This window comes from Ascaphus truei, chromosome 2 (genome assembly GCF_040206685.1).
Source record: "Ascaphus truei isolate aAscTru1 chromosome 2, aAscTru1.hap1, whole genome shotgun sequence".
NCBI classification, from domain to species: domain Eukaryota; kingdom Metazoa; phylum Chordata; class Amphibia; order Anura; family Ascaphidae; genus Ascaphus; species Ascaphus truei.
The window spans coordinates 291,699,644-291,721,988 of NC_134484.1; positions in this window are offsets into that span (position 1 = coordinate 291,699,644).

Below are 22,345 nucleotides of genomic sequence, written 5' to 3' on the forward strand. Positions count from 1 at the left end.
GGGCCAATGTGATATTGGGGGGGTCAGACAAGGGGGTCCACCCGTTACATTTGGAGGCGCTGCTGAGATACCTGTCAACAGGACAGGCTTTTGCTAGGCACACAATAGGAAACAGGGAGAGTGTCTGCTGCCACTTTGTGCTGTGTGGGACGGAACCAGGGGTAGTCAGGGAGCTGCTGGAGCTGCAGGCCACAACGATGCCTTGGGATCCTGCTAGGGGTTAGTGAGTCTGGAGCAGGAGGCTATTGCTGTTCTAGTCACCTGGAGGTAGCGCTAGCGGGGGACGCCTGAAGGGATAAACTGGTAACTTAGGGCAGGAATTCTGGAAGGGTCCGCACTAGGATAGCCAACAGTAGGTAGACACCCAAAGTACTGCATGGAAGAGCCAGAGTACTCTAGTCTCCATTCCAGATCACTTACCAAGGAGCACACACTGGAGGAAAGTGATACAGTAGACACAGAAAGAGTGAGCCTAGCCTGAGGTAGTGCAAACACGAGTCAGATCTACATTAGGTACACAAGGTGGTGCATCAAGGCATGTTTATTGTACTGATGTGGTAGCTGCCCCGCAGAGCGGAGCTCCATGTACAGTACAAAAACCCCGTATTCAAAGATCGAGAAAGAACCGCAAGAATGGAGGATCTGCACAGCGCAGAAAGTCCAGGATGGCGGACAGGACAAGAGAGAACCGTCAGAATTGAGGATCTGCACAGAGAAGAAGGTCCAGGATGGCGATTAGAGGAAGAACACGCATATGATCTGTGCATGGAAGAAGAACAAGCTACAGAAGAGTCTTTTGTGAGCCTGTTGTGGAATGGCGTGAAAGCCGTGGCTGCGCCGTGTTTGTCCTGTCTATGATCTCGGGAAAGTACCCTCGAGGCTAGTGAGGACGACAGTGTTGCTGGATGGGAGGAAAGAAATGGACTTTGTTATAATTCAATATACAAACAGCCAAACGCTACCTCAAATGTGACGCAGAAAGACAGTACTAATCAAAATGGCGGTTCCCGCGTTCCCGGGACACCGCGTGGGCCAGCTGCAGAAAGTCTTGCAACTTTGCAGTTTGCTAATTGTTGGCCAGGATTGGCACCAACGCGAAAACCCCACCCTGTTGGGGAGTTTGGCGCGAAAGCTGGAGCCGCGCCCTCATGGACTATGACTCACTCTGCACCTGTGCTGGGTCAGCCTACAAGTCTACGAGACATCCCCCTAGTTTCAACCAGGGGGAGTGGTTTGCAGTTCCACCAGATGCCGATGGAGAAACCAGGAGGAGGGGTTGTCAAACCAGCCCCTGCACTCCAGTTGCGAAGAGCCATTGACCAGTACAGACCTCTGAAACGAGTACCTCCTCTGGTGAATATGGCTGGGGTCTCTGAGAAAATGGAACAGAGTCCCTTGATTACTACACATCCTTACTCGGCTCCAGGAGGCTTCCTGATCCTCCGGGTAGAGGGTGTGGAGACGGTGATGTGTCTCTGGCGAAAGAGCAGACTGCCAGGCGGAGCTGTGGGCACTGCGGCCCGATGACAGCATTGTGGACTGCAGTACATGTGGCCCATGCCGACTTTTGTGCTGGTACAGGCTGTGGAATCCAAAGCCGATGCCCCGATATTGGCCGCGGAGCTTCCGGGTGCATTGTGGCAGGAGGATGCCGGTCCCGAAGAACAGGGACCCGGACCGGTTCTCAAAAAGGAGAAAACCAGCCTTAGGAGGGGTGACCGAAACGGAGCCCATCACCGGTCTCCTACTGGGATACCCCGCCCGAACGTCAAGCTGGAGTCCTCGGACCAGGAGTGTGCCAGGCTGGCGGATACACAGGACTTAGTGACAGAGTACCATACCAGTGGTACACCTTGGTGAGATGCTATTCCTCGTGGTGTGGAGACACGGAGTCGAGTGTCGCCAGTGCCGAGACAACCCGAGCGGCGGAGTCCCACTGCCGTGGTGACTAGTGGTTCAGAAGGAGGGCGATCCACCCCGACACTACGAAATAGTAAGCTAACGCAGTGTTCGTCGCAGACCCAGGGGGTGGTGGTGGTTAAAGAAGAGCGGATCCAGGGCCAGACTGGATCGCGTAGCAGACGGGCGTTGCCGGATGTCCTTGTGGAAGAAGAGGTCCCGATTGGGGACCAAACACAAGATGGCGCCGAGGCACGTGCGGGCAAGGAGAAGATACCAGATGACAAGAGTGGCATCGAGTGGGAGATGATCACGCCTCTGCGGTCGAGCAGCAGAAATCGATCACTTGCGGCCAGAAGGAATGGGCGCTCGAGTCGGAGAGCCAGAAGCCCATCTACTGGAGAAAAGAAGGGACTTTGTGGCGGAATCGAGTCAGGAAGCGCCGAGGAGCAGGTCGTAACCCTGCCTATACCCATGGTCCGGTCCCGTCCCCAAACCCCGTCCACTCCCAAAGTTAGCCCCACAGCCCTAGTGAAAGCCCCTGTTCCCGTCACTTTTTCATTCGGGTCCACTTCTAGTCTAGGGATGTCAGGGGATTCCCGGGGTCCTTCCGAGGATCGGACTGAAAGCCTGGACTGGGGAACTTCGGATGAGGGATCGGTGGGAGGAGGGAGGATTTGCCGACACGTGTCGGTATCTAGTGATTGCCCTAGTGTGTTAAGTGTTACAGTTGGGAACAAATCACAGTACCGGGGGATGGTTACGCCTTCTGAGGGTACTTCAGGGGTATCTTCGGGCGGGCCTGATGAGGAAGAGCCACTAGAATCCCGACAGGAAGAGGTACGGGAGACTAGATAGTGGGCGCCCCTATACGAGGGGTATGTAGCGTGGATAGATCGCACCCGTTTCATTTTAGAAAGGGATGGGATAGTTGACCATTGGTGGGCTCAAGGGAAGTTCAATGATGACGCATACCTCAAGGAGTTGCGAGCGAGGTGGGACAAAATTAAGAACGGATTAATTACGCCCCAAGGTTCCGAAGGATTAGAGGGTTCCGTGGAATCAGACGAGCCCTAATCCTGGGTATTGCCGGGGATGGCGGGACAAGCCAAATTGACCCGGGCTTGCCTTGCAGAGCGAGCTATTGTTGCCAAATATAAGAGGTCTCATGGGCTTGAGTACCCTTATGTTCCCGAACCTCTTATGAGAGAGATAGAGGAGAATCGGGAGAGATGGCTCCGGACTGACATAGTATTATATTGTCAATAAGGGAGGTGCCATTAAGGGGATGCAGGCTGAGCAGAGGGTTTCCCAACTAATGAGGGTTTGGAAGATCGGACGCAGTATCTACATGAACAAAGTAGTGTACTGTAATGAACGAGGCCTTCCCCGGGAATATAGCGTGACAGTCACCGATGCAGCGGGACGGGAGGTGAAGAAACCAGACCCTCGACACTATTATTAGGTCCTGAGATAGAGTGGTCTGCCTTTTCTTTAGCGCTCCCTGCTGGTCAGTGCGCGCAAACATTATACAGTAGCATTATTATGTGAACGTACAGTAATGATGTTTGACAAGTTATTTGTGTGTTCTTTTGCAGTGTTTCCTGGCGCAAGGTACACCAAAGGGGGGAGTATGTAGCCATGCATAATAATGGACTGCAGAAATCTTCCCTGTTGGCAGTAAGCCCTGGTAAGTACAGGCCTGCCAGCAGTAGTTATGGAGGTTTTCCCTCACACCCTGGTGAGGTGCCCTGTGTATGGATGGGAGTGGCTACATGCTCTGAGTAGAGTGTAGAGTGACATCAGAGATGTGCCTGCCCCCTGAGGTATAAAGGGCACAACACTGTCATTTAGTTGTTGTTGAAAAGCAGTGATTACAGTTGTTGCACCAGGAGTGCAATAAAGTTTCGTGACCCTAGTGCTGTAACTAGTGGCACGAATATTCTAATCAAGCCTGTCTAGGTGACACTGTGTCCAGGGACCTGGCACAGGGGTGATTTCCCTAAAGCGGGAGGGGATTCCACTCCAATTGAGGAGGGCAGTACCTGGCAAAGGGACAGCACGGAGGAATGTGCGGCTGAAGCTGAGAGCTGCATGGGGCAGTCTACTGTATGTAATCAGATCATCAATAAAGATGCCCTTGATAAAGAAACCCCCACTGTGTGAGTGTGAGATTACTCAGCAGTAGCAGTCACTACCGAGAAGGAGTTCCTCACCAGGACCATCTCCCTGCGGAGGTGGAGGCGCTGCACATGATGTAAGCGAGAGACTCAGGAGTCCTGTTACTTGCAGGTGCACCACCATACACGATCACGTAATGGGGACCGGTTAGACCACACGGGCCAATGTGAGATTGGGGGGGTCAGACAAGGGGGTCCACCCGTTACATATAAATAAACACTCGTTCCTTACCTTAGCGGCTATGTGCTATTGTAACGAAGCAGCATTTCTGTATTTTAATAATATTGTACAGTGAGCAGGGGGTTCCCTGAGCCAGAAATTAATGCTCAGGGGACCCCCTGCTCCTGCACAATATTATTAAAAATACAGAAATGCTGCTTCATTACCATAGCTGATAGCCGCTAAGGCAATGAAGGGTTAAGGCAGAATAAACAATAAATACATTAAATACATATTTTTAACTCACACCAAGGGCCAAACACCCCCTTCACCCACCCCCGCTACCCACAATAAAAACATTCACGCACAGCAGCCCCACAATTAATAAATAAATCTAAATAAATCTAAATAAATAAATAAATACATGAATAGAAATAAATATATATGTATTGTGACAAACAGCTTACTCCAGGCCTCCGCCGTTTGTCCGGGACTGTTAGAACACGGTCTTTTAGGGTAGGTTAAATGATGAGGCGTCATGTACTGTTCCTTTAAACAGGCTATGCCTGGTTTATTCAGTCCCAGGCACTGAGACTGCCACAGTGCATACAACAGAAACACATCAAAACAAAAGCTGCTCACCTGAGCGATAACTTAACTTAGATTTCCCTAACTCAGGGTGGAAGTGGCTTTTCCACTTCCAACAACAAAACAATGTACTTTTGCAGTCTTAGACAAATGAACAGAATGATTGAACCTGTTTGGGGAAGAGGCTTCTCCCCACTGTAGTTCAGCAACCTTCCAGCCTCCAGGCTCTTGGGGAGAGGGAAGAGCAAACAGGAAATCAGTCTTACATACCTTATTTCTAATTAGCATGACAGGTGACAGAAATCAGGCAGCAGACAAACTCTGGTCTGGATCTCTCATCCCTCAGTTCCAGCGCTTGCCAAGCTGTGGGATGGAGTGCATGTATTATAAGGCTGCACTCCCAGGCCAAACTGGATAGAAACTGTTCAGTATACTGGGAGCCCTATATATGGAATTTATTACCATCCCCTGGTTTCTGTCACAGTATATATATACAGTGTATATATATATATATATATATATATATATATATATATATATATATATATACATATATATATATATATATATATATATATATATATATATATATAATCACAGTCACATTATTATATATTGTGTTGAAAAATGGTCTCTTCATTTAACCCTTTGGACATAGCATCCTAAGCCTTTGAGACATGAAGTCAGACCATGCCCACAGGTCCCAGCACTACCATATGACATTTGTTAAAGAGAAACATTTTTTGACTATTTGTGGCATTGGGCTTTTTATCTTTGTTTTATGCATCTGCAATACTCTGTAGCACTCCTTTGTGATATCTATGTATCTACAGTGGTGGCCGCCTTAAGCCTCGTGCGGCCGTAGCGGCGCAACTCTGATAACCGCGGACAGATGCATTTTTTCCCCCGGAGTATATTGCGGTATTTTAGCGCTCGTAATATTAGAATTTTATTATCGCTGTCTGCAATACTGCAATACCGTCTAAAAACTCAGGGGGGTGTTCGCGAGGTGTTGTCTTCGAAGTCTAATACTTTAGCAGTACAACCTATGTCAGTACACAGTCTGCGTGTGCGTGCACAGTAATTGTAAATGTGCATATTAATACATGCATTTGCAGTGCTGTACTGTATGTCTCATTTGAAAATTGTTGAAACGCATAGGCGTGTGCTGTAACAGTATCACATTTCGGCATATACAGCGCTCTCCCCTCGCTCGCCCCCGAACACACACAGGATAATTAACTGCACTGCAGTATTTCAACTTATTATCTTATCTACAGTGCAGTACACCTCTCCAACACCATTCCTTTGAATGTGTGTCTTTCTGGTTTCAATCACATTCCTGCTTGCTTGCGAAGTTCAAGAGTGATGTTTTATTTTTATTTTCTCCACAAGCCTGCCTAGACCAACTTGATCTGTGCTGTAGCTTTTGACTGCGACCCTGTGCGTTTGACTGCACATGGTTGATTTGTGTGATTTTTATGTACTGTATTTGGGGGTGTAGGGATCAAATAATTATGATGACCTGCCTTTTGAAATTATGTCATTTCTTTGAACTGCAGTACAGCTAATCCTTCATGCAGCTGTACCCTGTGCCCCCTCCCCCATGCACACACACAAGGCTCGCTCAAGGATTTGAAACTCTTATCGACAGACAACTCTACAGAGTCATTCAGCTTCTGAAGCTTGCCATTGTATTTTTAATCCATCCTAGCCGAGCATCACCTCACTGCGCCTGCGTGTAATTCTCTTTCGGATGGGAGCTACAGTACTGCACCGGCAGCTTTTATTCTTACTAATAACTGACATGTACCTAGCATGTTCCTGGAAAGTGACACTTTTCACCCGGAGCATGCCGGGCTCCTTTTGCCTTCCCAGCCAGGCGCATTACACGGCTGATGCGCGGTTGATGTGTTAATTAATAATGGTTCAGGATTTACTAGGCTGAAATGCTTCGCGTGTCCACCAGATGGCATAAATTCATGACTTGTAATGCGCCGAATCAGTAATGTGTTGGCTTGCAGGTGTTTCGTTTAAAAAAGATACTGTACCACAGTGTGCCATTGTAACTTGGCCTTGGCCTTGAGACTGAAGGAAGAGTTGCCAAAATGTATCAATTTAGGCTTTTCATATTAAATAAAGACAAAGACCAGTTTCAGTTTGTGTTACACTATTCTCCAGAGACCCACCCGCCATGAGTGTTCAAGTGCAGCCTGCTTTCCAAAAACCTGACAGAAGTTATGCGTATTTGATATGGGCTGCGATTAATGCAACAGAGGATAAGATGGCAACAGTTGCTCAAATTTATCAGTATTTTATCGAAAAATATGACTTTTACAAATTTTCGCCAACTCCTCATATGTGGAAGCGTGCAGTAAGGAAAAGGTTATGTAGTGACCCCTGTTTTCACCGTATTGAGCCCCAATTTGTTGGAGGGTATTGGTGTGTATCACCGGGTTTTTCCCGTATCTATGATCATGGAGGCGGCAAAAGGCAAAGGGTCATGTTAAAACCAACTAAGAAGCGACAGTCGCTGCCAAGCAATGCACCAGCACCGGCTTCCAATGACGGTCCCACTGTCAGTGACAACCCTGAGCCTGAGCCTGAGGCTGAGCTAGATTTGGCGTGCAGTTTTGAAGAAACTTGCATGTACCTACAAAGCGATTTCCAGCCTCACCTGCTGACTACAGATGGACTAGTCCCGCTGCCAACTATCGACGTGGATGATGAAGAAAGCTGGACTGGCAGTGGACCGGCGCTGGCGCAAGCTGAATGGGAAATTCAATGGTGAGTACTATCTTGTTGCCGTATTATTTTGGTGGGGCTGGCTGGGTACTTCTTTAGGGGGCTGACCATTACTGTACTGTACATTAAAACTTTTCTTTTTGTTTTTTCTCAGAAAAGAAAATAGCTAATGGAGGGATTTCGATGGATTATATTGTACTGTATGCTGATGTTTTCCGGCCGTACAGTATACTGTGTAATAAACCCTGATTAAATAAAACTATGCATTTATTCTACATATTCAGTATCGTTTCATTATTTGTCTCCACAGTATACTGTACAGTGGTATACAGTGCCTAACATCTATGGGCAAAAAGAATTTTATTCCTAGGTGCCCTAGAACAGAAGTTCCCACGCCAATTGCTCGTGAACTTGACCGCGGCCCTAAGTAGTTCCCACGCCAATTGCGCGAATATAATGTAAAATAACCCGTTCTGTGGGTCTGAGCGGGTTGAAATTTACCCGGTCCCATGCGGGGGGAACCTTGCAATAGTGGCAAAATATCAGCCTCCCAAGATCCCCGAAACCGGAGGTACCAAAAGACGGTTTAAAAGCACATTACCAAAGTGGCTTTTTTTCTGCCATGCAAGTCAATGGCAGAAACCTGAACTTTAACATCACCCTGACTCCGTTTTGTTGACACGAGAGGGTCGCAATTTGCCATGCAATCCTGTCGCAACTAGGGCTACATGGTGCCCGAATTTGAGCGCTCTAGCTCGAACAGAACCGGAGTTCTGGGTTCCAGGTTTCTGCTCATTGTGACTTAGCCACTTCAAAGCTTTCTCCGCCATTTGCGCTCAATGGTAGGACCCTCCTCGCCGGCGTGACCCTTTCTCGCCGCCATTACTGCTCGGACCCTGTTGGGGTCAAGTGAGGGGGTTCCTAACATCTAGGGGCCAAATAAATTTTATTTCTAGGTGCCCTACTGCACCGACTCACTTTATTCGAGCAAATACCCGGTATGTACCTGGCAGATACCTGGAATGCGCCGCTCCTAACCTCTGACAAGCCCCGTTGCATTTGCCTTCCCAGCCTGGGTTCATGCCTGGCTGATGGGCGGCTGATCTGTTAAATGATAATGATTAGGATTTAATAGGCTGCAATGCTTCGCGTGTCTACCAGATGGCATAAATTCATGAATTGTAATGCAGTTTATATATATATACTGTGCAGTATTGCAGCCAGCGGGAATAAAATGCTTCAATCCCTGCTTGGAAAATAACTCAATGCACTCGGGCAGAAAACAGTCACAAACCTCAATACACCCGGGTATACCCGAATTCGTGGGACTAGCCAAGCTCGAATAAAGTGTGTCGCCAGTGTAAAACAAAGGTTCCCACGCCAATTGACCTAGTTCCCACGCCAATTGCCGTAGTTCCTACGCCAATTGCGCGACCAGCCAGTAAAAAAACAGTGCAGCAAGCCGCTACAGTACAGTACATTTGTTACACTGGCAAAGCAGCCGATGGAAACAATGTGAGGCAATTCAACATGGTCTTTTATTGGTTATTTACAATATTGAAACATTTAAAGTGCACAGCAATTCAAAACATCAAGAAAACAAAACATTTTTGGTGCGTTGGGCACAGGGAGTTAAAGTGGCTTGCTTTTTTTAACCACCCATACACAATAATACATTCTGCAGCCTTTATTAAATTCTTCTGCCTGCCACAAAACATTTTTGGTGTGTGGGGCACAGGGAGTTAAAGTGGCTTGCTTTGTATGTGCTGTATTTGGGGGTTGTCTTTGGGGCTTTTATTCATCCAATTATTATGATCAGCTGCCTTTTGAAATTACACTGCTGTTAACTACAGTATTTCAGCCACACACCTCCAGACTTTTTAATCCCTCCCTAGCCAAGCATATTTGCATTGTGTTCTTGCAGTAATCCGCCCATAGCCGAGCTTCAAACACAGTGCGATACGCCTGCGTCTAATCACACCATCCCCCTCCCCCAACCCTTAGAGGCCTGTTCTTTGAACGGTACTGTGATGCTTTCAAAAGTCCCCTTTCGAATTTGAAATGTAAATGATTATGATTCGCAGCAAAGTGAATAAATACTGTATTTATTTTATTTTAAAAATAATCAGGAATAGTACAGTACATACAGTAATGCAGTCTTTATTAAGTTATTTTGGCAGCTTGAAATTGGATAACCATTTGGAAAACCTTTGTGAAACATGGGGAAACATGAGTAATGCACATATTTGGTGCATGGGGCAAAGGGAGTTAAAGTGACTTGCTTTTTTTAACCATCCATACACAATAATACATTCTGCAGCCTTTATTAAATTCTTCTGCCTGCCACAAAACATTTTTGGTGCGTGGGGCACAGGGAGTTAAAGTGGCTTGCTTTGTATGTGCTGTATTTGGGGGTTGTCTTTGGGGCTTTTATTCATCCAATTATTATGATCAGCTGCCTTTTGAAATTACACTTCTGTTAACTACAGTATTTCAGCCACACACCTCCAGACTTTTTAATCCCTCCCTAGCCAAGCATATTTGCATTGTGTTCTTGCAGTAATTCGCCCATAGCCGAGCTTCAAACACAGTGTGATACGCCTGCGTCTAATCAAACCATCCCCCTCCCCCAACCCTAAGAGGCCTGTTCTTTGAACGGTACTGTAATGCTTTCAAAAGTCCCCTCTCGAATTTGGAAAACCTTTGTGAAACATGGGGAAACATGAGTAATGCACATTTATAAGAATATTAGTTAATACTACAGTATACAGTACAGTACTGTAATGTAGTGTATAATATACTGTACTGTAATGTATATACTGTATAGTAAAATTTATTTTTCTTTAGTCTTTCTTTATCCTTTCCTCATTCTGTCTGCAGTACAGTAATTCATTGAGAGAGGAGAGGTTTTGTGTACATTATTGCTGCTGTTTATATACTGTACATTTGACTGTACAAGCAGATTTGACTGGACACAACGCCCCCATCCCCCTAGGCCACCGTTTTTCCTGGAACGACAAGAAAACCAAAAATTAGTGCAGTTACTGTACTGTATTATGGCAGAACTACTGTAGTAGGTGGCTGGTGCAGCTTTCTCTGGAAAGAAAAAAAATGGGGCAGTTAGTAGGCAGTTACTGTAGTACTGTCCAACTAGTGTACTGTATACCGTACTGGAACTACTGTATACTCTGACTACTGTTCAATTCTATGAACAGAGAATCTGTAACCTAATGGCTGGTGCTGCTCTCTCTGTCTCTGTAAAGAAAAAACTAACTACTGTATACTCTTACTATCTGGAAAGAAAAAATCTGTGCCATACTTACCTGTAACATACTGTACTGTACTTACAATACTACAGCACAGTACTACTTTCCTGATGCTTGCCAATTACGCGCAATGACAATGGGCAACACAGTGGCAATGTGGTCTATATATTTATTGCAGCGTTCCACGGTGAGTACATCCTTCCAAAAACTCAGTATGCCTTCAACAACTCGTCCTTTTTGGAAGGTTTCACCACTTTACGGATATGGTCCTTCAGCTGATGCCAGACAATTTCAATCGGATTGAAGTCTGGCGACCTGTCATTGGAAAGAAAGGACAATTGGTTTAAGAGCTAAAAACAGCGGGGAACAAAAATGGGACACGGTCTACTGCACTTACTCCGCTGGCGTCTTCACCCAGTTGATGCCGCGCTCAAGGATATGCGCCGTTGACGCGGTGTGCTTGGGATCGTTGTCCTGGTAGAAGCGGTGACCATTGGGGAAGTCTTGTGTGATGTATTGCACTATCTCGGGCACAATGTTGTCTTGGAAGTAAGCTTAATTCATGATTCCTATAGCAAGAAAAGAAAAGTGCTCAAAAAACTGCACAATAGTACAGTACAGTGCATACGGTAAGGCAACACTAGTCAAGTACAGTGCATTAGGCGACATTATATTTGATACATTTTACCTTCAAAGATGACAATGCATCCCGGTCCACGCCTAGAGATGGCACCCCACACATGCAGCTTCACAGGGTGTTTTGGCCGCGGCTTCAAAGATAAGCGACCTTTTTTGTGGAACGCAAAGCTTGCAAATCTCTCCAGCGACACAGTAAACTCATCAGTGAAGATGCAATCCTGGAAAGTCTCCCCGCTGTCGATCCATGCCTGGGCCTGGAGCACTCTTTTGATTTTGTTTGCGTCCCGTATCATGGGGTACGCTCTGTAATGACAAGAAATTAAAAAAAATTGCGGCACAGTGCAATACAGTTTGCGAAACAACACTTTTACCTCCTGTACTGTCCAGTACTAACCTCACACGTCCATATTTCCATCCAATGCTGCGTCGCATCTTCTTTATGCTGCTCTCGGATACAGTCAGATTGTGCTTTTCCTGCAGAGTGAATTTGACCCTTTGACCCTCTCATCCTTCTCCTCACTTATTTTGTCCACCAGAACAGTTGTCTCCCTACAATGTAAAGAAATGATATTGTTTTATTAATATGCAGCAATATAAGATGTACAGTATATAAATGCAATGTTGTAATATACTGTACAGTACATTAAATATAAATAGACAAAATATATATACCGTTGTAAGATTATTTGAAATATACAAAAAATGTATACTGCTGTACTATAAATATAAATAGACAAAATATATACAGTATACTGTTGTACTATAAATATAAATATACCAAATAAATCTACTGTTGTAATATAAATATAAATATACAGTACATCCTATTCAGTATATACCGTTGTAAGATTAATTGAAATATACAAAAAATGTATACTGCTGTACTATAAATATAAATAGACAAAATATATACAGTATACTGTTGTACTATAAATATAAATATACCAAATAAATCTACTGTTGTGATATAAATATAAATATACAGTACATCCTATTCAGTATATACCGTTGTAAGATTAATTGAAATATACAAAAAATGTATACTGCTGTACTATAAATATAAATAGACAAAATATATATACTGTTGTACTATAAATATAAATATACCAAATAAATCTACTGTTGTAATATAAATATAAATATACAGTACATCCTATTCAGTATATACCGTTGTAAGATTAATTGAAATATACAAAAAAAAAAATTTTTGTTAAGTTTTATAAATACTTTGTTACCCTTGGTGCTTTTTTCCGGTCTCTGTTTTTTCCTTGTGCATGATAGCTCACGGTGGTTAATGGCACAACGAGGTCAGAAGTAGCTAACCAGCGTTGGATAGCAGCAATTCGGTGTCCGATCCTGTACATCTCCTTCATTCGCATGCTGAGATCCTTTGAAATCTTTTTAACAGGCATTGCTGCGAGTGGAAAGAAATACAAACACAAGAATGTATATTCGATGTTTAGTCGATGTGTATTCAATGTGCAGTCAATCCACAAAATGGATGGTGTATTTATACGGTAATGACTCACATTAGAGGACGCCCACTTTCAACACCTGTACCTGGCCGCCATGCATAAAAGGTCACACACTTTGCATAGGCCACCACTCCAGGATCTTTATCTGAACTTGCCCTTGTCCAGATACTGTACTGCATTGTGCCACCTGCTTCCATGGAGCACCCCCGGTTCTATGGACACAATAACCCTCTCACCTCTGCCGTGCCTGTCATGCTGAAAAAGCGAAAGGCGGTTGCCGTTTCCACGCCAAGGGCAAAGCGACAGGCTAAGGCCAATAAAGAAAACCTTCTGTTGACCCCAAAGGCTAAGGGTTTTCTTAAACGTAAGCCTCATTATGTGAAGAAGATATACGCTAATACGCTCTCTACACAAAACGAATGGCAGCCAACCCATCGCACCCGCAGAACACTTCCACCCATATGCTTCGATGACTCTGCTGTAGCTGTCCCGGAAATCTTCATCCCGTCTTCTCCACCCCCATCTTCTCCGGTTGCATCTGACGACGCTGCCGCCTCTGAAATCCACGGGTCAATTTCTCCTTTGCGCTTAGATGACTCTGCTTCTCGCCCAGAAATCCAAAGGTCACCTTCTCCATTCCTCTTCGACGATGCTGCCGCTTCTCCTCTACCGGGTATCCACAGGTCACCTCCTCCACTCTCCATCGATGCCGCTTCTGTCCATGGAACCCCCATCTCATTCTCCGTTGCACCCATCCCCCCAGATGTCCAGACGCCATGCACAAGAAGCAGCTCGTTAGACCGGATGCCGAATGGAATAAGTTTGGATCTCCCCGGGAATTCTATTTTGCTATCAAAGATAGATCTGCTTCTGGAGACAATGCTAAATGTGGAGCAACAGATGCTACAAATGGAGCAAGGGATGGATCAACGGATGCTACAAATGGAGCAACGGATGGATCAACGGATGGAGAAGATAGAGGCTGACATTGCGGGCATACATTATTTGCTCTGTGCTAATGCCCCTGTTTCCCCGATGCCGGAGCAGGAGGGTGACATGGATGTGATGAATGGGAGCATCGAACCCCTTCCATCACCAAGCGCCCCCCCTCCACCACAAGATGTAGTGTACCAGTACATGTATGCCGTTGAGGAGGACATGACAACCCCATCAAGACCACGCCAGGAGACAACACGGCGACCACGACCAGAGGAAAGCTTCCTCCCAGACATCCTACCATCGCCCGTCGCCTCAAGCACACCCGTTCCCAAAAGACCTACACCCGCTCGCATAGAAACAGTGCCCGACATCACCCTGCGCGATCTGCCACCGGGGCTCAGGGAGAAGTATAGGGTGATGAGTGCTGGTATACCCCACAAGTATGCCTTGATCATTTTTAAGCACCAGGTTCCCTACACGTTGTACTGCGACTGGGTGTTCAAAGTGAACTACGATGGGAATCGCGTAAAAAAGGCCCTTCCTGCCAATTTAAAGAAAAACATTCTGGATGAAATGCGGCGCTTTTATACAGTTACAGATCCTGTAATGAAAGGCGTTAGAGACTGCATTAATGGCGTTTTGCGCCATGCAAGGAATCGGCCATGAATGGACAATGTAGAGGACTGTCAGTGAGACCATACTGTTGTGCTGAACTGTATTGTACTCTCCATCTTTTGCCCTACAGTACCTGCTGTACTTAAACAAAGGAGATGTTGTTGTGTGTTTTTTTTCACAGGACATGCACAACTCCAGTCCCTGAGGGCCGCAAACAGGCATGGTTTTCAATGTTGCCCTGAAAACCTGCCCTGTTTGCTGCCCTCTAGGACTGAACTGGTGCAGGTCTGACTGACAGTGTTGGGCACCATCCCACTGTACTGTATACAGTACTGGGTTTCATTAATAAAGGAGATATTACGTAAAATGTCACTTTAACTCCCTTTGCCCCATGCACCAAAAATGTTTTGTTTTCTTGATGTTTTGAATTGCTGTGCACTTTAAATGTTTCAATATTGTAAATAACCAATAAAAGACCATGTTGAATTGCCTCACATTGTTTCCATCTGCTCCTTTGACAGTGTAAAAAATGTACTGTGGACTGTAGAGGCTTGCTGCACTGTTTTTTTACTGGCTGGTCGCACAATTGGCGTAGGAACTACGGCAATTGGCGTGGGAACTAGGTCAATTGGCGTGGGAACTTTTGTTTTAGGGCACCTAGAAATAAAATTTATTTGGCCCCTAGATGTTAGGAACCCCCTCACTTGACCCGAACAGGGTCCGAGCAGTAATGGCGGCGAGAAAGGGTCACGCCGGCGAGGAAGGTCCTACCATTGAGCGCAAATGGCGGAGAAAGCTTTGAAGTGGCTAAGTCACAATGAGCAGAAACCTGGAACCCAGAACTCCGGTTCTGTTCGAGCTAGAGCGCTCAAATTCGGGCACCATGTAGCCCTAGTTGCGACAGGATTGCATTGCAAATTGCGACCCTCTCGTGGCAACAGAACGGAGTCAGGGTGATGTTAAAGTTCAGGTTTCTGCCATTGACTTGTATGGCAGAAAAAAAGCCACTTTGGTAATGTGCTTTTAAACTGTCTTTTGGTATCTCCGGTTCCGGGAGTCTTGGGAGGCTGATATTTTGCCACTATGGCAAGGGTCCCCCCGCATGGGGACCAGGTAAATTTCAACCCGCTCAGACCCACAGAACGGGTTATTTTACATTATATTCGCGCAATTGGCGTGGGAACTACTTAGGGCTGCGGTCAAGTTCACGGGCAATTGGTGTGGGAACTTCTGTTCTAGGGCACCTAGGAATAAAATTCTTTTTGCCCATAGATGTTAGGCACTGTATACCACTGTACAGTATACTGTGGAAGACAAATAATGAAACGATACTGAATATGTAGAATAAATGCATAGTTTAATTTAATCAGGGTTTATTACACAGTATACTGTACGGCCGGAAAACATCAGCATACAGTACAATATTATCCATCGAAATCCCCCCATTAGCCGTTTTCTTTTCTGAGGGAAAAAAAAGAAAAGTTTTAATGTACAGTACAGTAATGGTCATCCCCCTAAAGAAGTACCCAGCCAGCCCCACCAAAATAATACGGCAACAAGACAGTACTCACCATAGAATTAAAATTCATTTCCCCCCAGATGTTAGGAACCCCCTCACCTACTGTACTTTAAAATAAATTAAATATGCAATTTTACTATTACTGCGCGCACACGCACAGACTGTGTACTGCAGGTTGAACCGCGAAGGTATTAGACTTCAGAGAGAACAGCTCGCAAGCGCCCCCATGCGTTTTTACACGGCATTGCAGTATTGCAGCCAGCCGGAATTTAATGCTTAAATCACAGCCACGGAAATAACGCTATACACCCCGGGAGAAAATGACACAAAACCGCACATCACCGGGATACTCTGAAATTCGCGGAGCTAGCCAAGTAAGAATAAATTTGGTCGCCAGTGTACATAGCTGATGATTACTGCGCATGCACCTGTAAATTCACTACTGCTTGCTTGCGAAGTTCAAGAGTGAGTGACCAAAAAAAAATATATATATTTTTTTTTCTCCTCATTTTTTATTTTTATTTTCTCCACAAGCCTGTCTAGACCAACTTGATATTATGATATTCAATCTGTGCTGTAGCTTTTGACTGCGACCCTGTGCGTTTGACTGCACATGGTTGATTTGTGTGCCTATTATGTACTGTATTTGGGGGTGTAGGGATCAAATTAAAATGATGACCTGCCTTTTGAGATTATGTAATTTCTTTGAACTGCAGTACAGCTAATCCTTCATGCAGCTGTACCCTGTGCCCCCCTCCCCCATGCACACACAAGGCTCGCTCAAGGATTTGAAACTCTTATCGACAGACACCTCTACAGAGTCATTCAGTTTCTGAAGCTTGCCATTGTGTTTTTAATCCATCCCTAGCCGGGCATCACCTCACTGCGCCTGTGTGTAATCCTCTTTGGGATGGGAGCAAGCTGATGATTACTGCGCATGACTCACCCATCCATCCCCCCAACCCTTTGAGGCTTTGTTTACGGTAACGCTTTTGAAAATCCCGTCGGGAAAATCCCTCTCGAATTTGATATGTAAATCAGATTTGCACAGCACTGTCATTCTTTCTTTTTCTTTGGTGTAGGTGTGTGTGTGGGGGGGGGGTTGTCAATGATTATGATTATCATGAATGTAAATAAATATTTATTTTATCAGGAACAATAAAAACAAATATAAAAATAATCATGAATAATACAAAATGCAGTCTTTATTAAGTTCTTCTGTCAGGTGGCAATTGAGGGCCGGTGGATAATCATGAATAATGCACATTGATAATAATATTAATAATAATATAAACTATATAATAATATATATATATATAGTAATATAATTGTTTCCGTTTTTATCTTCTTCCTCATTCTGTGTACAGTAGAGCAGTTCATTGAGAGAGGAGAGGTTTTGTGTACATCATGACTGCATGACTGCAGTTTAGATACTGTACACTTAACTGTACAAACAGTTCAGAATTTACACGATACCCCCTCCCCCCGGTCTATCCTTTTTTTCTGAAAAGACAAGAAAACAAAAAATTAGTGCAATTATGTGCATACTGTATTATGGCATTGTGTGCTGTATAATACTGTCAAACTAGTCTATACTGGAACTACTGTATACTGTGACTACTGTTAAATACTTTGTAACCAGATGGCTGGTGCTGTTCTCTCTGGAAAGAAAAAAATTGAGCAGTTAGGTGCATACTGTATTATGGCATTGTGTACTGTATAGCTACTCCATATTGGACTACAGTATGCAGTTAGTACTGTCAAACTAGTCCATACTGGAACTACTGTATACTCTGACTACTAGGAAAGAAAAAAATCTGTGCCATACTTACCTGTATCATACTGTACTTACAATACTACAGTACAGTACTATACCATACTACCTTCCTGATGCTTGCCCATTACACGCGATCACAATGGGCAACACAGTAGCAATATGGTCAATATATTTATTGCATTGTTCCACGGTGAGTACATCGTTCCAAAAACTCAGTATGCCTTGCGCCAACTCATCCTTTTTGGAGGGTTTCACGACTTTTCGGATATGGTCCTTCAGCTCATGGCAGACCATTTCGATAGGATTGAAGTCTGGCGATCTGTCATTGGAGGGGGAAAAAAAGGACAATTAGTTTAAGAGATACAGTACACAGTAAAAACAGTGGGAAAGGAGGCGCATGCACGACGGCATGGAACATGGTCGCATAGGTTAGGAGCTTCGTGCCTCGCTCTACTGACAACGTTAGCTGAAGCCTAATAAAAACATCTAAATCACCACATCAACTACCAGTCTACATAAATAAAGCACCTACGGTCCCAGGATGTCCAGAAAAGGCCCCAAGGTGGCTAGAAAGAAAGGATTGCCGGAATACTTCGGCCGTGCAGGGGCGAGTGGAGCAGGAGGAGAAATGGCACCTCATTCAAATGCCGGGTCGGAGACAGAGCCTGACGGTGAAGAGGAAGAGCGGCACTGAGACCAGTCAGACAGTGCGACTTTGACAAATTATACACAGACCTTAAGACATTATTCCAGGCAGAAATCAAAGACCTAAAGAAAGAGGTGTCCGGACTGGGGGAAAGGACAAATACCCTGGAGACAAAAAAGGACCAATCAATCAGAGTGATCAAAAGGCAAGATCGGAAATACACGGGCCTGCAAGAGCAGATAAATGAATTACGGGAGCGCCAAGAGGACTCGGAGAATAGAGACAGGCATAATAACCTCCGGATTAGAGGAGTGCCTGAATCTGTCCTGGACTGCGACGAGTTCATTACAAAATGGCTGGAGGCTCTGCTCCCAGATATCCCAAAAGACACCTGGTGATGGATAGGTGCCACAGAGCCCTAAGAGCCAAACCGCTCCAGAATGAGCAGCCCAGAGATATTGTGCTCCGGTTGCACCATTACCGTACAAAGGAGGCTGTCCTACACAAAACCAGATCCCTACCTGTGGTGGAGCATGAGGGCACGAGGATGTCCATCTTTCAGGACCTATCCCCTGTGACGCAGGCCCGCCGCAGATCCCTGCTACCAGTAACAAAAATCCTGAGAGAGAAGGGGGTCAGGTACAGGTGGACCTTCCCCTTCGGCCTTCAGGTGACGAGAGGAGGCAAGGCATACACACTAAGGGAGTCAGATGAGTTACTCCCGGACTGCTGGAGAAGAGTACAGATACCCAAAGGCGATGACCTCGACGAGAGGGTTACCTCGCCAAGACGTCGAGAATTAATACATTCCAGAACATGTTGTGTGTTGTTTTTGTATCCCCCGGTTTCCCATTTTTTGTGCCCCTCCTTTTTTGTTCCCTTAGGTGAGAGAGAGATGTGCCGTGGTACAAGGAGGAGAGGAGGCTCCAGAGTTGGTCCAGCCGCGCCAAACAGAAAAAGATTACAGCAGACACGTCGACCCACATGCTTCAATGGGTAAGGAACTCAGGCTAATATCCCACAATGTTAAAGGGTTTAACAGTCCGGCAAAGCGTAGAGTCGCCTTTCGGGATTATAAACGTAAGGGGGCAGAAATTTTATTTTTGCAAGAAACACACTTCTCACAGGGCAACTGTCCCAAGTTCCTTGATAGAGACTATAAGGTACACCTTCTGTCCTCCGCAAAGGTTAAAAAACGAAGGGTGGCCATATTAATCCATAATCTTATACCGTTTGTAACCGATAAGACATTTACTGACAGGGAGGGTAGGTTCCTCATCGTGCGGGGAGCAATACAAGGATTCCCTATCACACTGGCAACAATATACGCCCCTAATGAAAAGGCCACAGATTTCTTTAACACATTCTTCGGGAAACTTAGCCAAGTGGCAAGAGGAAATATTATCGTAGCAGGAGACCTGAATAGGGCACTACATGAGGACCTTGACAGATGCTCGACCACTAACGCAACACATAGACCTGACGTACTAACAATTAAGAAGGGTTTAAGAGACTGCCAACTACTCGACATATGGAGGGAACAAAACCAGGGCATGAGGGAATATACCTTCTACTCACACCCACATAACACCTATAGCAGGATTGATTACTTCCTTGTATCCAATAGAATGGTCCCCGGGGTCTCTCGTTCTGAGATCCATGATATTTCATGGTCTGACCATGCATCCATTGAGCTGCGGTGCACACTAATACCACTAGACAGACCTAGAGCGAATTGGAAATTAAATGAGATCTTGTTGAAAATCCCAGCCTTATAACGGAAATTGGGGATAAACTCAAACAATACTTCGAGGAGAATGAGGGGAGTGTGGCAGCACACTCCACACTGTGGGAGGCCCATAAGGCTACCCTCAGGGGGGTAATAATGAATCTGGCTGCTAAAAGGAAAAGGGAAAGGGAGAAAAAAATCCAAAAGCTAGAAAAGCAACTAGCGGAGCTTTCTTCCCTACACAAAGTAAATAAGAGTGATCACATGTTGAATCAAGTATTAGACACCAAAACCAGTCTTAATCTCCTCCTTTATGCCAAGGCTGAGAAGGAAATGGCCTGGTCCCCACGAAAATTTTATGAAAAAGCAAACAAGCCTGACACACTACATGCCAATAAGCTAAAAAATAAGCTTCCAAATTATCACATTCACGCAATTCGAAACCACGAAGGTGACCTTACCTCGATTCCTGGGAAAATTGTAGAGGAATTCAAAAAATATTATGAAACACTACAATGGAGATAAGGTGACCCACAACCTGAATACAAGAGAGTCGTTAAAGACCTTCTTAAAAGAGGCGAACCTACCAATCCTGGAGAGAAGTGACAGGGAGGCACTCCAGTCGGACTTCACGATGGAGGAGCTTTCTGGGGTCATCAAGGCACTAAAACCTGCTAAAGCCCCAGACAGAACCGGATGGCTTTTCAAACATATATTACAAGAAATATATTAAGATACTAGCCCCCCACATGTTAAAGTTATTCAACGAAATTCTAGCAGGGGCCTCATTTCCAGCACAAATGCTCCAAGCCTCAATCTCTGTGATCCACAAACCCGGAAAGGACCCGGCAGACTGTAAGAGCTGCCGGCTCATTTCACTGATTAACTCGGACATTAAAATATACTCCAAACTTATAGCCAACAGGGTGGGTAGAGTTCTTCCCGGGTTAATACCCACGGATCAGGTAGGGTTTATTGGAGGTAGGCAAGCGGCAGATAACACCAGGAGAATTATTGACCTGATGGATCTGGCCCAAAAGAAAAACATACACTCCATGGTGTTAAGTCTGGACGCTGAGAAAGCCTTTGATAGGATAGACTGGCCCTACCTAACAGAAACAGTGAGAGCGTTTGGCTTTGAGGGACGCCTCCTGCAGGCCATCGTAGCGCTATCCAAGAACCCTACAGGAAGGGTGAGATACCAAGGTTTCCCCTCAGAACAATTCGAAATCAAAAGCGGAACGAGGCAGGGGTGCCCGCTGTCGCCATTGCTGTTCGCCATGTGCATAGAACCCTTAGCGGCGCACATTAGAAATAACCCAGATATCTCTGGAATCCCAGTGGGAGACCAGTTGTACAAAGTCACTTTATACGCTGACGATGTCATTCTTACATTAGCCAAACCTCTCACGTCTCTCCCAAACGTATTCAATATCCTGGGTAAATTTAACCAAATCTCTGAGATTAAGATCAATCAGTCTAAATCTGAAGCCCTCAATATCAATTTACCAAAAGATGTCGAAAAGCTGATTGACCTCAATTTTAATTTCAAATGGCAACCTTCCGCTATCAAATATTTAGGGGTTTATCTCACGAGGGATTACAAAATGTTATATAAAGCTAATTTTCCCAGGGTCATTAAGACGCTGAGGGAGGATCTCAGGACCTGGATGAAGGGGAGTATCTCATGGATTGGGAGGATACATAGCGTGAAAATGAACCTCCTCCCAAATATGCTATATCTTTTCCAGAGTCTCCCTATCCCATTGGTACAGGCGGACATCCTCTCCCTACAGTAACAAATAATGCAATTTATTTGGAATAAGAAAAACCCAAGAATCTGTAAGGGAATTTTAAAACGTCCCACCATAAGAGGAGGTTTAGCTGTGCCTTGCTTGCAGGCTTACTACAAAGCAGCCCAATTAGGGCAGATTCTCCAATGGCACACTGACCCAAGCTTACGGAGATGGGTAGATTTGGAGAGGAACTGTTGTGCACCGATTGAAATCCGAAACTTAATCTGGCTACCCAAAGGAGGGGTACGCAAGATGGAAATGCCGCTGCAGACCATGGTCAATTCATTAAAAGTTTGGGAGGCCACGAAATTTAGATGTTAGTTGACTACTAGAACGTCACTGATGACGCCAATTGTGGGCAATCCAGACTTC